This window comes from Scyliorhinus torazame, chromosome 8 (assembly GCF_047496885.1).
Source record: "Scyliorhinus torazame isolate Kashiwa2021f chromosome 8, sScyTor2.1, whole genome shotgun sequence".
In the NCBI taxonomy this organism is placed as follows: domain Eukaryota; kingdom Metazoa; phylum Chordata; class Chondrichthyes; order Carcharhiniformes; family Scyliorhinidae; genus Scyliorhinus; species Scyliorhinus torazame.
In genome coordinates this window covers 161,818,493-161,833,202 of record NC_092714.1, presented here as the reverse complement: position 1 = coordinate 161,833,202, position 14,710 = coordinate 161,818,493, and the positions used below count along the sequence as shown (strand labels likewise).

The 14,710-nt window shown below is 35.7% G+C and overlaps 1 protein-coding gene across 2 annotated transcripts in view; it reads right to left on the bottom strand.

Annotated features, from left to right (window-relative positions):
* LOC140428234 (uncharacterized) overlaps positions 1–14,710 on the bottom strand; it is a 545,827-nt gene that overhangs the window by 279,015 nt on the left and 252,102 nt on the right. The gene's annotated exons all lie outside the window — the stretch shown is intronic.

The following is a 14,710-nucleotide window of genomic DNA, read 5'->3' as shown; positions in this document are numbered from 1 at the left end:
TCGATCCTGCACAATTAAATAAACATCACCCACTCCATTCACAATTGAATAAATATCAATCATTCCAATCACAATTAAATAAACATCACTCAGTCCATTAACAATTCAATAAACATCACTCACTCCCTTCACAATTCAATAAACATCACTCACTCCATACACAATCTAATAAACATCACTCACTCCAATCACAATTAAATAAACATCACTCATTCCATTCACAATTAAATAAACATCACTCACTCCATTCACAATTCAATAAAAAACATGCACTCCATTCACAATTCAATAAACAATACTCACTCTATTCACAATTAAATAAACATCACTCACTCAATTCACAATTAAATGAACATCATTCACTCCATTCACAAGTAAATAATCACTCACTTAATTCACAATTAAATAAATATCAATCACTCCAATCACAATTAAATAAACATCACTTACTCCAATCACAATTTAATAAACATCACTCACTCCAATCACAGTAAATTAAACATCACTCACTCCATTGACAATTCAATAAACATCACTCACTCCATTCACAATTCAATAAACATCACTCACTCCATTCACAATTAAATAAACATCACTCACTCCAATCAGAATTCAATAAACATCACTCATTCCAATCACAATTAAATAAACATCACTCACTTCAATCACAATTAAATAAACATCACTCACTCCAATCACAGTGAAATAAACATCACTAATTCCATTCACAATTAAATAAACATCACTCACTCCATTCACAAATCAATAAAAAGCATTCACTCCATTCACAATTAAATAAACATCACTCACTCCAATCAGAATTAAATAAACATCACTCAGTCCATTCACAATTATATAAATAAACTTACTCCATTCACAATTCAATAAACATCACTAATTCCATGTCACAATCTAATAAACATCACTCATTCTAATCACAGTTCAAGAAACATCACTCACTCCAATCACAGTGAAATAAACATCACTCACTCCAAACACAATGAAATAAACATCACTCACTCCAATCACAGTGAAATAAACATCACTCACTCCTGCACAATTAAATAAACATCACTCACTCCATTCACAATTGAATAAATATCAATCATTCCAATCACAATTAAATAAACATCACTCACTGCAATCACAATTAAATAAATATCACTCATTCCAATCACAGTGAAATAAACATTACGCACTCCATGGACAATTAAATAAACATCACTCACTCCATGTCACAATCAAATAAACATCGCTCATTCCATTCGCAGTTAAATAAACATCACTCACTGCATTCACAATTCAATAGACATCACTCACTCCGTTCACAATTAAATAAACTTCCCTCACCACATTCACAATTAAATAAACATCACTCACTCCAATGGCAATTAAATAAACATCATTCTCTCCAATGACAATTAAATAAACATCACTCACTCCATTCACAATTAAATAAATATCAATCATTCCAATCACAATTAAATAAACATCACTCATTCCAATCACAGTGAAATAAACATTACGCACGCCATGGAAAATTAAATAAACATCACTTACTCCATTTACAATGAAATAAACATCAGTCAGTCCATTAACAATTAAATCAATATCACTCACTCCCTTCACAATTCAATAAACATCACTCACTCCATTCACAATTCAATAAACATCACTCACTCCATTCACACTTCAATAAACATCACTCACTCCATTCACAATGAAATACACATTACTCACCCTATCACAATGAAATACACATTACTCACCCTATTCACAATAAAATAAACATCACTCACTCCAATCACAATTAAATAAACATCACTCACTCCATTCACAATTATATAAATAAACTTACTCCATTCACAATTCAATAAACATCACTCACTCCATTCACACTTCAATAAACATCACTCACTCCATTCACAATGAAATACACATTACTCACCCTATCACAATGAAATACACATTACTCACCCTATTCACAATAAAATAAACATCACTCACTCCAATCACAATTAAATAAACATCACTCAGTCCATTCACAATTATATAAATAAACTTACTCCATTCACAATTCAATAAACATCACTCACTCCGTTTAAAATTCAATAAACAGCACTCACTCCATTCACAATTCAATAAACATCACTCACTCCAATCACGATTAAATAAACATCACTCACCCCATTCACAATTAAAAAACATCTCTCTCTCCATTCACAATTAAATAAATATCACTTACCCCCATTCACAATTCAATAAATATCATTCACTCCAATCACAGTGAAATAAACATCTCATCCCATTCACAATTAAATAAACATCACTTACTCCAATCACAATGAAATAAACATCACTCACTCCAATCACAGTAAAATAAACATCACTCACTCCAATCACAATTAAATAAACATCACTAACTCAATGTAACAATTAAATAAACATCGCTCACTCCATTCACAATTCAATAAACATCACTAACTCTATGTCACAATCAAATAAACATCGCTCATTCCATTCACAGATAAATAAACATCACTCACTCCATTCACAATTCAATTATCATCACTCACTCTGTTCACAATTCAATAAACACCACTCACCCCATTCACAATTAAATAAACATCACTCACTCCAATGACAATTAAATAAACATCACTCACTCCCATTACAATTCAATAAATATCACACACTCCATTCACAATTCAATAAACATCACTTTCTCCAATCACAATGAAATAAACATCACTCACTCCAATCACAGTAAAAAAAACATCACTCACTCCAATCACAATTAAATAAACATCACTAACTCAATGTAACAATTAAATAAACATCGCTCACTCGATTCACAATTCCATAAACATCACTATCTCTATGTCACAATCAAATAAACATCGCTCATTCCATTCACAGATAAATAAACATCACTCACTCCATTCACAATTCAATAATCATCACTCACTCCTTTCACAATTCAATAAACACCACTCACCCCATTCACAATTAAATAAACTTCACTCACTCCAATAACAATTAGATAAACATCACTCACTCCCATTACAATTCAATAAACATCACACACTCCATTCGCAATTCAATAAACATCACTCACTCCTTTCACAATTCAATAAACATCACTCACTCCATTCACAATTCAATAAACATCACTCACTCCATTCACAATTCAATAAACATCACTCACTCCATTCACAATTGAATAAACATCACTCACTCCAATCACAATTAAATAAATATCACTCATTCCAATCACAATTAAATAAACATCACTTACTTCAATCACAATTAAATAAACATCACTCACTCCAATCACAGTAAAATAAACACCACTCACTCCATTCACAATTCAATAAACATCACTCACTCCATTTACAATTCAATAATCACACACTCCATTCACACTTCAATAAACATCACTCACTCCATTCACAATGAAATAAACATTACTCACCCTATTCACAATTAAATAAACATCAGTCACTCCAATTACAATTCAATAAACATAGAACATATAGAACATAGAACAATACAGCGCAGTACAGGCCCTTCGGCCCACGATGTTGCACCGAAACAAAAGCCATCTAACCTACACTATGCCATTATCATCCATATGTTTATCCAATAAACTTTTAAATGCCCTCAATGTTGGCGAGTTCACTACTGTAGCAGGTAGGGCATTCCACGGCCTCACTACTCTTTGCGTAAAGAACCTACCTCTGACCTCTGTCCTATATCTATTACCCCTCAGTTTAAAGTTATGTCCCCTCGTGCCAGCCATTTCCATCCGCGGGAGAAGGCTCTCACTGTCCACCCTATCCAACCCCCTGATCATTTTGTATGCCTCTATTATCACTCACTCCATTCACAATTCAATAAATATCACTCACTCCATTCACAATTCAATAAACATCACTTACTCCATTCACAATTCAATAATCACTCAATCCATTCACACGTCAATAAACATCACTCACTCCATTCACAATGAAATAAACATCACTCACCCTATTGACAAATAAATGAACATCACTCACTCCAATCACAATTAAAGAAACATCACACACTTCAATCACAATTAAATAAACATCACTCACTCCAATCAGAATTCAATAAACATCACTCATTCCAATCACAATTAAATAAACATCACTCACTCCAATCACAGTGAAATAAACATCACTCATTCCATTCACAATTAAATAAACATCACTCACTCCATTCACAATTCAATAAAAAGCATTCACTCCATTCACAATTAAATAAACATCACTCACTCCAATCAGAATGAAATAAACATCACTCATTCCATTCACAATTCAATAAACATCACTCATTCCAATCCCAGTTCAATAAACATCACTCACTCCAATCACAGTGAAATAAACATCACTCACTCCAATCACAATTAAATAATCACTCACTCCCGCACAATTAAATAAACATCACTCAATCCATTCACAATTGAATAAACATCACTCACTCCAATCACAATTGAATAAATATCAATCATTCCAATCACAATTAAATAAACATCACTCACAGCAATCACAATTAAGTAAACATCACTCATTCCAATCACAGTGAAATAAACATTACGCACTCCATGGACAATTACACAGAACATAGAACAATACAGCGCAGTACATGCCCTTCGGCCCACGATGTTGCACCGAAACAAAAGCCATCTAACCTACACTATGCCATTATCATCCATATGTTTATCCAATAAACTTTTAAATGCCCTCAATGTTGGCGAGTTCACTACTGTAGCAGGTAGGGCATTCCACGGCCTCACTACTCTTTGCGTAAAGAACGTACCTCTGACCTCTGTCCTATATCTATTACCCCTCAGTTTAAAGTTATGTCCCCTCGTGCCAGCCATATCCATCCGCGGGAGAAGGCTCTCACTGTCCACCCTATCCAACCCCCTGATCATTTTGTATGCCTCTATTAAGTCTCCTCTTAACCTTCTTCTCTCCAACGAAAACAACCTCAAGTCCATCAGCCTTTCCTCATACGATTTTCCCTCCATACCAGGCAACATCTTGGTAAATCTCCTTTGCACCCGCTCCAAAGCCTCCACGTCCTTCCTATAATGCGGTGACCAGAACTGTACGCAATACTCCAAATGCGGCCGTACCAGAGTACTGTACAGCTGCAACATGACCTCCCGACTCCGGAACTCAATCCCTCTACCAATAAAGGCCAACACTCCATAGGCCTTCTTCACAACCCTATCAACCTGGGTGGCAACTTTCAGTGATCCATGTACATGGACACCTAGATCCCTCTGCTCATCCACACTTTCAAGAACTTTACCATTAGCCAAATATTCCGCATTCCTGTTATTCCTTCCAAAGTGAAAAAACATTCTGATTGGAGTGAACATCACTCACTCCATTTACAAAGAAATAAACATCAGTCAGTCCATTCACAATTAAATAAATATCACTCACTCCATTCACAATTCAATAAACATCACTCACTCCATTCACACTTCAATAAACATCACTCACTCCATTCACACTTCAATAAACATCACTCACTCCATTCACAATGAAATAAACATCACTCACCCTATTCACAATTAAATAAACATCACTTACTCCAAACACAATTAAATAAACATCACTCACTCCAATCACAGTAAAATAAACAGCACTCACTTCATTCACAATTCAATAAATATCACTCACTCCATTCACAATTCAATAAACATCACTCACTCCATTCACAATTCAATAAACATCACTCACTCCATTCACAATTAAATAAACATCACTCACTCCAATCAGAATTCAATCAAGATCACTCATTCCAATCACAATTAAATAAACATCACTCACTTTATTCTCAATTAAATAAACATCACTCACTCCAATCACAGTGAAATAAACATCACTCATTCCATTCACAATTAAATAAACATCACTCACTCCATTCACAATTCAATAAAAAGCATTCACTCCATTTACAATTAAATAAACATCACTCACTCCAATCAGAATTAAATAAACATCACTCACTCCATTCACAATTCAATAAATATCACTAATTCCATGTCACAATCTAATAAACATCACTAATTCCAATCACAGTTCAATAAACATCACTCACTTCAATCACAGTGAAATAAACATCACTCACTCCATTCACAATTGAATAAATATCAATCATTCCAATCACAATGAAATACACATCACTCACTCCATTCACAATTCAATAAACATCACTCACTCCCTTCACAATTCAATAAACATCACTCACTCCATTCACAATTCAATAAACATCACTCACTCCATTCACAATTCAATAAACATCACTCACTCCATTCACAATTAAATAATCATCACTCACTCCAATCACAATTAAATAAATATCACTCATTCCAATCACAATTAAATAAACATCACTCACTTCAATCACAATTAAATAAACATCACTCACTCCAATCACAGTGAAATAAACATCACTCATTCCATTCACAATTAAATAAACATCACTCACTCCATTCACAATTCAATAAAAAACATTCACTCCATTCACAATTCAATAAACATCACTCACTCTATTCACAATTAAATAAACATCACTCACCCTATTCACAATTAAAGAAACATCACTCACTCAATTGACAATTAAATGAACATCATTCACTCCATTCACAAGTAAATAATCACTCACTTCATTCACAATTAAATAAATATCAATCACTCCAATCATAATTAAATAAACATCACTTACTCCAATCACAATTTAATAAACATCACTCACTCCAATCACAGTAAAATAAACATCACTCACTCCATTCACAATTCAATAAACATCACTCACTCCATTCACAATTCAATAAACATCACTCACTCCATTCACAATTAAATAAACATCACTCACTCCAATCAGAATTCAATAAACATCACTCATTCCAATCACAATTAAATAAACATCACTCACTCCAATCACAATGAAATAAACATCACTCACTCCAATCACAGTGAAATAAACATCACTCACTCCTGCACAATTAAATAAACATCACTCACTCCATTCACAATTGAATAAATATCAATCATTCCAAACACAATTAAATAAACATCACTCACTGCAATCACAATTAAATAAATATCACTCATTCCAAGCACAGTGAAATAAACATCACTCACTGCATTCACAATTCAATAAACATCACTCACTCTGTTCACAATTAAATAAACTTCCCTCACCCCATTCACAATTAAATAAACATCACTCACTCCAATGACAATTAAATAAACATCATTCTCTCCAATGACAATTAAATAAACATCACTCACTCCATTCACAATTAAATAAACATCACTCACTCCATTCACAATTGAATAAATATCAATCATTCCAATCACAATTAAATAAACATCACTCACAGCAATCACAATTAAGTAAACATCACTCATTCCAATCACAGTGAAATAAACATTACGCACTCCATGGACAATTAAATAAACATCACTCACTCCATTTACAATGAAATAAACATCAGTCAGTCCATTAACAATTAAATCAATATCACTCACTCAATTCACAATTCAATAAACATCACTCACTCCCTTCACAATTCAATAAACATCACTCACTCCATTCACAATTCAATAAACATCACTCACTCCATTCACACTTCAATAAACATCACTCACTCCATTCACAATGAAGTACACATTACTCACCCTATTCACAATAAAATAAACATCACTCACTCCAATCACAATTAAATAAACATCACACAGGCCATTCACAATTATATAAATAAACTTACTCCATTCATAATTCAATAAACATCACTCACTCCGTTTACAATTCAATAAACAGCACTCACTCCATTCACAATTCAATAAACATCACTCACTCCATTCACAGTTAAATAATCACTCACTCCAAGCACAATTAAATTAACATCAGTCATTCCAATCACAATTAAATAAACATCACTCACTCCAATCTCAATTAAATAAACATCACTCACTCCAATCACAGTGAAATAAACATCACTCATTCCATTCACAATTACATAAACATCACTCACTCCATTCACAATTCAATAAAAAACATTCACTCCATTCACAATTAAATAAACATCACTCACTCCATTCACAATTCAACACACATCAGTTACTCCATTCACAATTCAATAATCACTCACACCATTCACACTTCAATAAACATCACTCACTCCATTCACACTTCAATAAACATCACTCACCCTATTCGCAATTAAATAATCACTCACTCCATTCACAACTAAATAAACATCACTCACTCCAATCACAGTGAAATAAACATCATTCTCTCCAATCACAATTAAAAAAGCATCACTCACTCCATTCACAATTAAATAAACATTACTCACTCCAATCACAGTGAAATAAACATCATTCACTCCAATCACAATTAAATAAACATAATTCACTCCATTCACAAGTAAATAATCACTCACTTCATTCACAATTCAATAAATAGCAATCACTCCAATCACAATTAAATAAACATCACTTACTCCAATCACAATTAAATAAACATCACTCACTCCATTCACAATTCATTAAATATCACTAACTCCATGTCACAATTAAATAAACATCGCTCACTCCATTCACAATTAAATAAACATCGCTCACTCCATTCACAATTAAATAAACATCGCTCACTCCATTCACAACTAAATAAACATCATTCACCCCAATCACAGTTAAATAAACATCACTCACTCCAATCACTATTAAATAAACATCACTCACTCCATTCACAATTCAATAAACGTCACTCACTCCCTTTACAATTCAATAAACATCACTCATTCCATTCACAATTCAATAAACATCACTCATTCCAATCACAATAAAATAAACATCACTCACTCCAATCACAGTGAAATAAACACCACTCAGTCCTTCACAATTAAATAAACATCACTCACCCCATTCACAATTAAAAAACATCTCTCTCTCAATTCACAATTAAATAAACATCACACAGTCCATTCACAATTATATAAATAAACTTACTCCATTCACAATTCAATAAACATCACTCACTCCGTTTACAATTCAATAAACAGCACTCACTCCATTCACAATTCAATAAACATCACTCACTCCATTCACAGTTAAATAATCACTCACTCCAAGCACAATTAAATTAACATCAGTCATTCCAATCACAATTAAATAAACATCACTCACTCCAATCTCAATTAAATAAACATCACTCACTCCAATCACAGCGAAATAAACATCACTCATTCCATTCACAATTACATAAACATCACTCACTCCATTCACAATTCAATAAAAAACATTCACTCCATTCACAATTAAATAAACATCACTCACTCCATTCACAATTCAACACACATCAGTTACTCCATTCACAATTCAATAATCACTCACACCATTCACACTTCAATAAACATCACTCACTCCATTCACACTTCAATAAACATCACTCACCCTATTCGCAATTAAATAATCACTCACTCCATTCACAACTAAATAAACATCACTCACTCCAATCACAGTGAAATAAACATCATTCTCTCCAATCACAATTAAAAAAGCATCACTCACTCCATTCACAATTAAATAAACATTACTCACTCCAATCACAGTTAAATAAACATCATTCACTCCAATCACAATTAAATAAACATAATTCACTCCATTCACAAGTAAATAATCACTCACTTCATTCACAATTCAATAAATAGCAATCACTCCAATCACAATTAAATAAACATCACTTACTCCAATCACAATTAAATAAACATCACTCACTCCATTCACAATTCAATAAATATCACTAACTCCATGTCACAATTAAATAAACATCGCTCACTCCATTCACAATTAAATAAACATCGCTCACTCCATTCACAATTAAATAAACATCGCTCACTCCATTCACAACTAAATAAACATCATTCACCCCAATCACAGTTAAATAAACATCACTCACTCCAATCACTATTAAATAAACATCACTCACTCCATTCACAATTCAATAAACGTCACTCACTCCCTTTACAATTCAATAAACATCACTCATTCCATTCACAATTCAATAAACATCACTCATTCAAATCACACTAAAATAAACATCACTCACTCCAATCACAGTGAAATAAACACCACTCAGTCCTTCACAATTAAATAAACATCACTCACCCCATTCACAATTAAAAAACATCTCTCTCTCAATTCACAATTAAATAAAAATCACTTACCCCCATTCACAATTCAATAAATATCATTAACTCCAATCACAGTGAAATAAATATCTCACCCCATTCACAATTAAATAAACATCACTTGCTACAATCACAATGAAATAAACATCACTCACTCCAATCACAGTAAAATAAACATCACTCACTCCAATCACACTTAAATAAACATCACTAACTCAATGTAACAATGAAATAAACATCGCTCACTCCATTCACAATTCAATAAACATCACTAACTCTATGTCACAATCAAATAAACATCGCTCATTCCATTCACAGATAAATAAACATCACTCACCCCATTCACAATTAAATAAACATCACTCACTCCAATGACAATTAAATAAACATCACTCACTCCCATTACAATTCAATAAACATCACACACTCCATTCACAATTCAATAAACATCACTTCCTCCAATCACAATGAAATAAACATTACTCACACCAATCACAGTAAAATAAACATCACTCACTCCAATCACAATTAAATAAACATCACTCACTCCATTCACAATTAAATAAACATCACTCACTCCAATCACAATTAAATAAATATCACTCACTCCATTCACAATGAAATAAACATCAGTCAGACCATTCACAATTAAATAAATATCACTCACTCCATTCACAATTCAATAAACATCACTCACTCCCTTTGCAGTTCAATAAACATCACTCACTCCATTCACAATTCAATAAACATCACACACTCCAATCATAATTAAATAAACATCACTCATTCCAATCACAATTAAATAAACATTACTCACTCCATTCACAATTCAATAAAAAACATTCACTATATTCACAATTAAATAAACATCTCTCACTCCATTCACAATTCAATTAGCATCACTTACTCCATTCACAATTCAATAATCACTCACTCCATTCACACTTCAATAAACATCACTCACTCCATTCACAATGAAATAAACATCATTCACTCCATTCACAAGTAAATAATCACTCACTTCATTCACAATTAAATAAATATCAATCACTCCAATCACAATTAAATAAACATCACTCACTCCATTCACAATTCAATAAACATCACTCACTCCATTCACAATTCAATAAACATCACTCACTCCATTCACAATTAAATAAACATCACTCATTCCAATCACAATTAAATAAACATCACTCACTTCAATCACAATTAAATAAACATCACTCACTCCAATCAGAATTCAATAAACATCACTCATTCCAATCACAATTAAATAAACATCACTCACTTCAATCACAATGAAATAAACATCCCTCACTCCAGTCACAGTGAAATAAACCTCGCATTCCATTCACAATTAAATAAACATCACTCACTCCATTCACAATTCAATAAAAAACATTCACTCCATTCACAATTAAATAAACAGCACTCACTCCATTCACAATTAAATAAACATCACTCTTTCCAATCACAGTGAAATAAACATTACGCACTCCATGTACAATTAAATAAACATCACTCACTCCATTCACAATGAAATAAACATCAGTCAGCCCATTCACAATTCAATAAACATCACTCGCTCCATTCACATTTAAATAATCACTCACTCCTGCACAATTAAATAAACATCACTCACTCCATTCACAATTGAATAAACATCACTCACTCCAATCACAATTAAGTAAACATCACTCTTTCCAATCACAGTGAAATGAACATTACGCACTCCATGGACAATTACACAGAACATAGAACAATACAGCGCAGTACAGGCCCTTCGGCCCACGATGTTGCACCGAAACAAAATCCATCTAACCTACACTATGCCATTATCATCCATATGTTTATCCAATAAACTTTTAAATGCCCTCAATGTTCCTCCTGCAGGATGTTTGAGGTGAGGGATGCAGTTAGTGTCCCTGCTGATTTTACCTGCAGGAAGTGCTGCCATCTCCAGCAACTCCAAGACCGAGTTAGGGAACTGGAGCTGGAGTTGGAAGAACTTCGGATCATTCGGGAGGCAGAAGGGGTCATAGATAGCAGCTTCAGGGAATTAGTTACACCAAAGATTGGAGATAGGTTTTAACTGTAAGAGGGACTGGGAAAAAGCAGTCAGTGCAGGGATCCCCTGCGGTCGTTCCCCTGAGAAACAAGTATACCGCTTTGGATACTTGTGGGGGGGGGACTTACCAGGGGTAAGCCATGGGGTACGGGCCTCTGGCACGGAGTCTGTCCCTGTTGCTCAGAAGGGAAGGGGGGAGAAGAGCAGAGCATTAGTAATTGGGGACTCTATAGTCAGGGGCACAGATAGGAGATTTTGTGGGAGCGTGAGAGACTCAGGATTGGTATGTTGCCTCCCAGGTGCAAGGGTACGTGATGTCTCCGGGTCCTTAGGGGGGAGGGGGAGCAGCCCCAAGTCGTGGTCCACATTGGCACTAACGACATAGGTAGGAAAAGGGACAAGGATGTCAGGCAGGCTTTCAGGGAGCTAGGATGGAAGCTCAGAACTAGAACAAACAGAGTTGTTATCTCTGGGTTGTTGCCCGTGCCACGTGATAGTGAGATGAGGAATAGGGAGAGAGAGCATTTAAACACGTGGCTACAGGGATGGTGCAGGCGGGAGGGATTCAGATTTCTGGATAACTGGGGCTCTTTCTGGGGAAGGTGGGACCTCTACAGACAGGATGGTCTACATCTGAACCTGAGGGGCACAAATATCCTGGGGGGGAGATTTGTTAGTGCTTTTTGGGGGGGTTTAAACTAATGCAGCAGGGGCATGGGAACCTGGATTGTAGTTTTAGGGTAAGGGAGAATGAGAGTAGAGAGGTCAGGAGCACAGATTTGACGTCGCAGGAGGGGGCCAGTGTTCAGGTAGGTGGTTTGAAGTGTGTCTACTTCAATGCCAGGAGTATACGAAACAAGGTAGGGGAACTGGCAGCGTGGGTTGGTACCTGGGACTTCGATGTTGTGGCCATTTCGGAGACATGGATAGAGCAGGGACAGGAATGGATGTTGCAGGTTCCGGGGTTTAGGTGTTTTAGTAAGCTCAGAGAAGGAGGCAAAAGAGGGGGAGGTGTGGCGCTGCTAGTCAAGAGCAGTATTACGGTAGCGGAGAGGATGCTAGATGGGGACTCTTCTTCCGAGGTAGTATGGGCTGAAGTTAGAAACAGGAAAGGAGAGGTCATCCTGTTGGGAGTTTTTTATTGGCCTCCTAATAGTTCTAGGGATGTAGAGGAAAGGATGGCGAAGATGATTCTGGATAAGAGCGAAAGTAACAGGATAGTTATTATGGGAGACTTTAACTTTCCAAATATTGACTGGAAAAGATATAGTTCGAGTACAATAGATGAGTCGTTTTTTGTACAGTGTGTGCAGGACGGTTTCCTGAAACAATATGTTGACAGGCCAACAAGAGGCGAGGCCACGTTGGATTTGGTTTTGGGTAATGAACCAGGCCAGGTGTTGGATTTGGAGGTAGGAGAGCACTTTGGGGACAGTGACCACAATTCGGTGACGTTTACGTTAATGATGGAAAGGGATAAGTATACACCGCAGGGCAAGAGTTATAGCTGGGGGAAGGGCAATTAGATGCCATTAGACGTGACTTGGGGGGGATAAGGTGGAGAAGTAGGCTGCAAGTGTTGGGCACACTGGATAAGTGGGGCTTGTTCAAGGATCAGCTACTGCGTGTTCTTGATAAGTATGTACCGGTCAGGCAGGGAGGAAGGCGTCGAGCGAGGGAACCGTGGTTTACCAAGGAAGTGGAATCTCTTGTTAAGAGGAAGAAGGAGGCCTACGTGAAGATGAGCTGTGAAGTTTCAGTTGGGGCGATGGATAGTTACAAGGTAGCGAGGAAGGATCTAAAGAGAGAGCTAAGACGAGCATGGAGGGGACATGAGAAGTATTTGGCAGGAAGGATCAAGGAAAACCCAAAAGCTTTCTATCGGTATGTCAGGAATAAGCGAATGACTAGGGAAAGAGTAGGACCAGTCAAGGACAGGGATGGGAAATTCTGTGTGGAGTCTGAAGAGATAGGCGAGATACTAAATGAATATTTTTTGTCAGTATTCACTCAGGAAAAAGATAATGTTGTGGAGGAGAATGCTGAGCCCCAGGCTAATAGAATAGATGGCATTGAGGTACATAGGGAAGAGGTGTTGGCAATTCTGGACAGGCTGAAAATAGATAAGTCCCCGGGACCTGATGGGATTTATCCTAGGATTCTCTGGGAGGCCAGGGAAGAGATTGCTGGACCTTTGGCTTTGATTTTTATGTCATCATTGGCTACAGGAATAGTGCCAGAGGACTGGAGGACAGCAAATGTGGTCCCTTTGTTCAAAAAGGGGAGCAGAGGCAACCCCGGCAACTATAGACCGGTGAGCCTCACGTCTGTAGTGGGTAAAGTCTTGGAGGGGATTATAAGAGACAAGATTTATAATCATCTAGATAGGAATAATA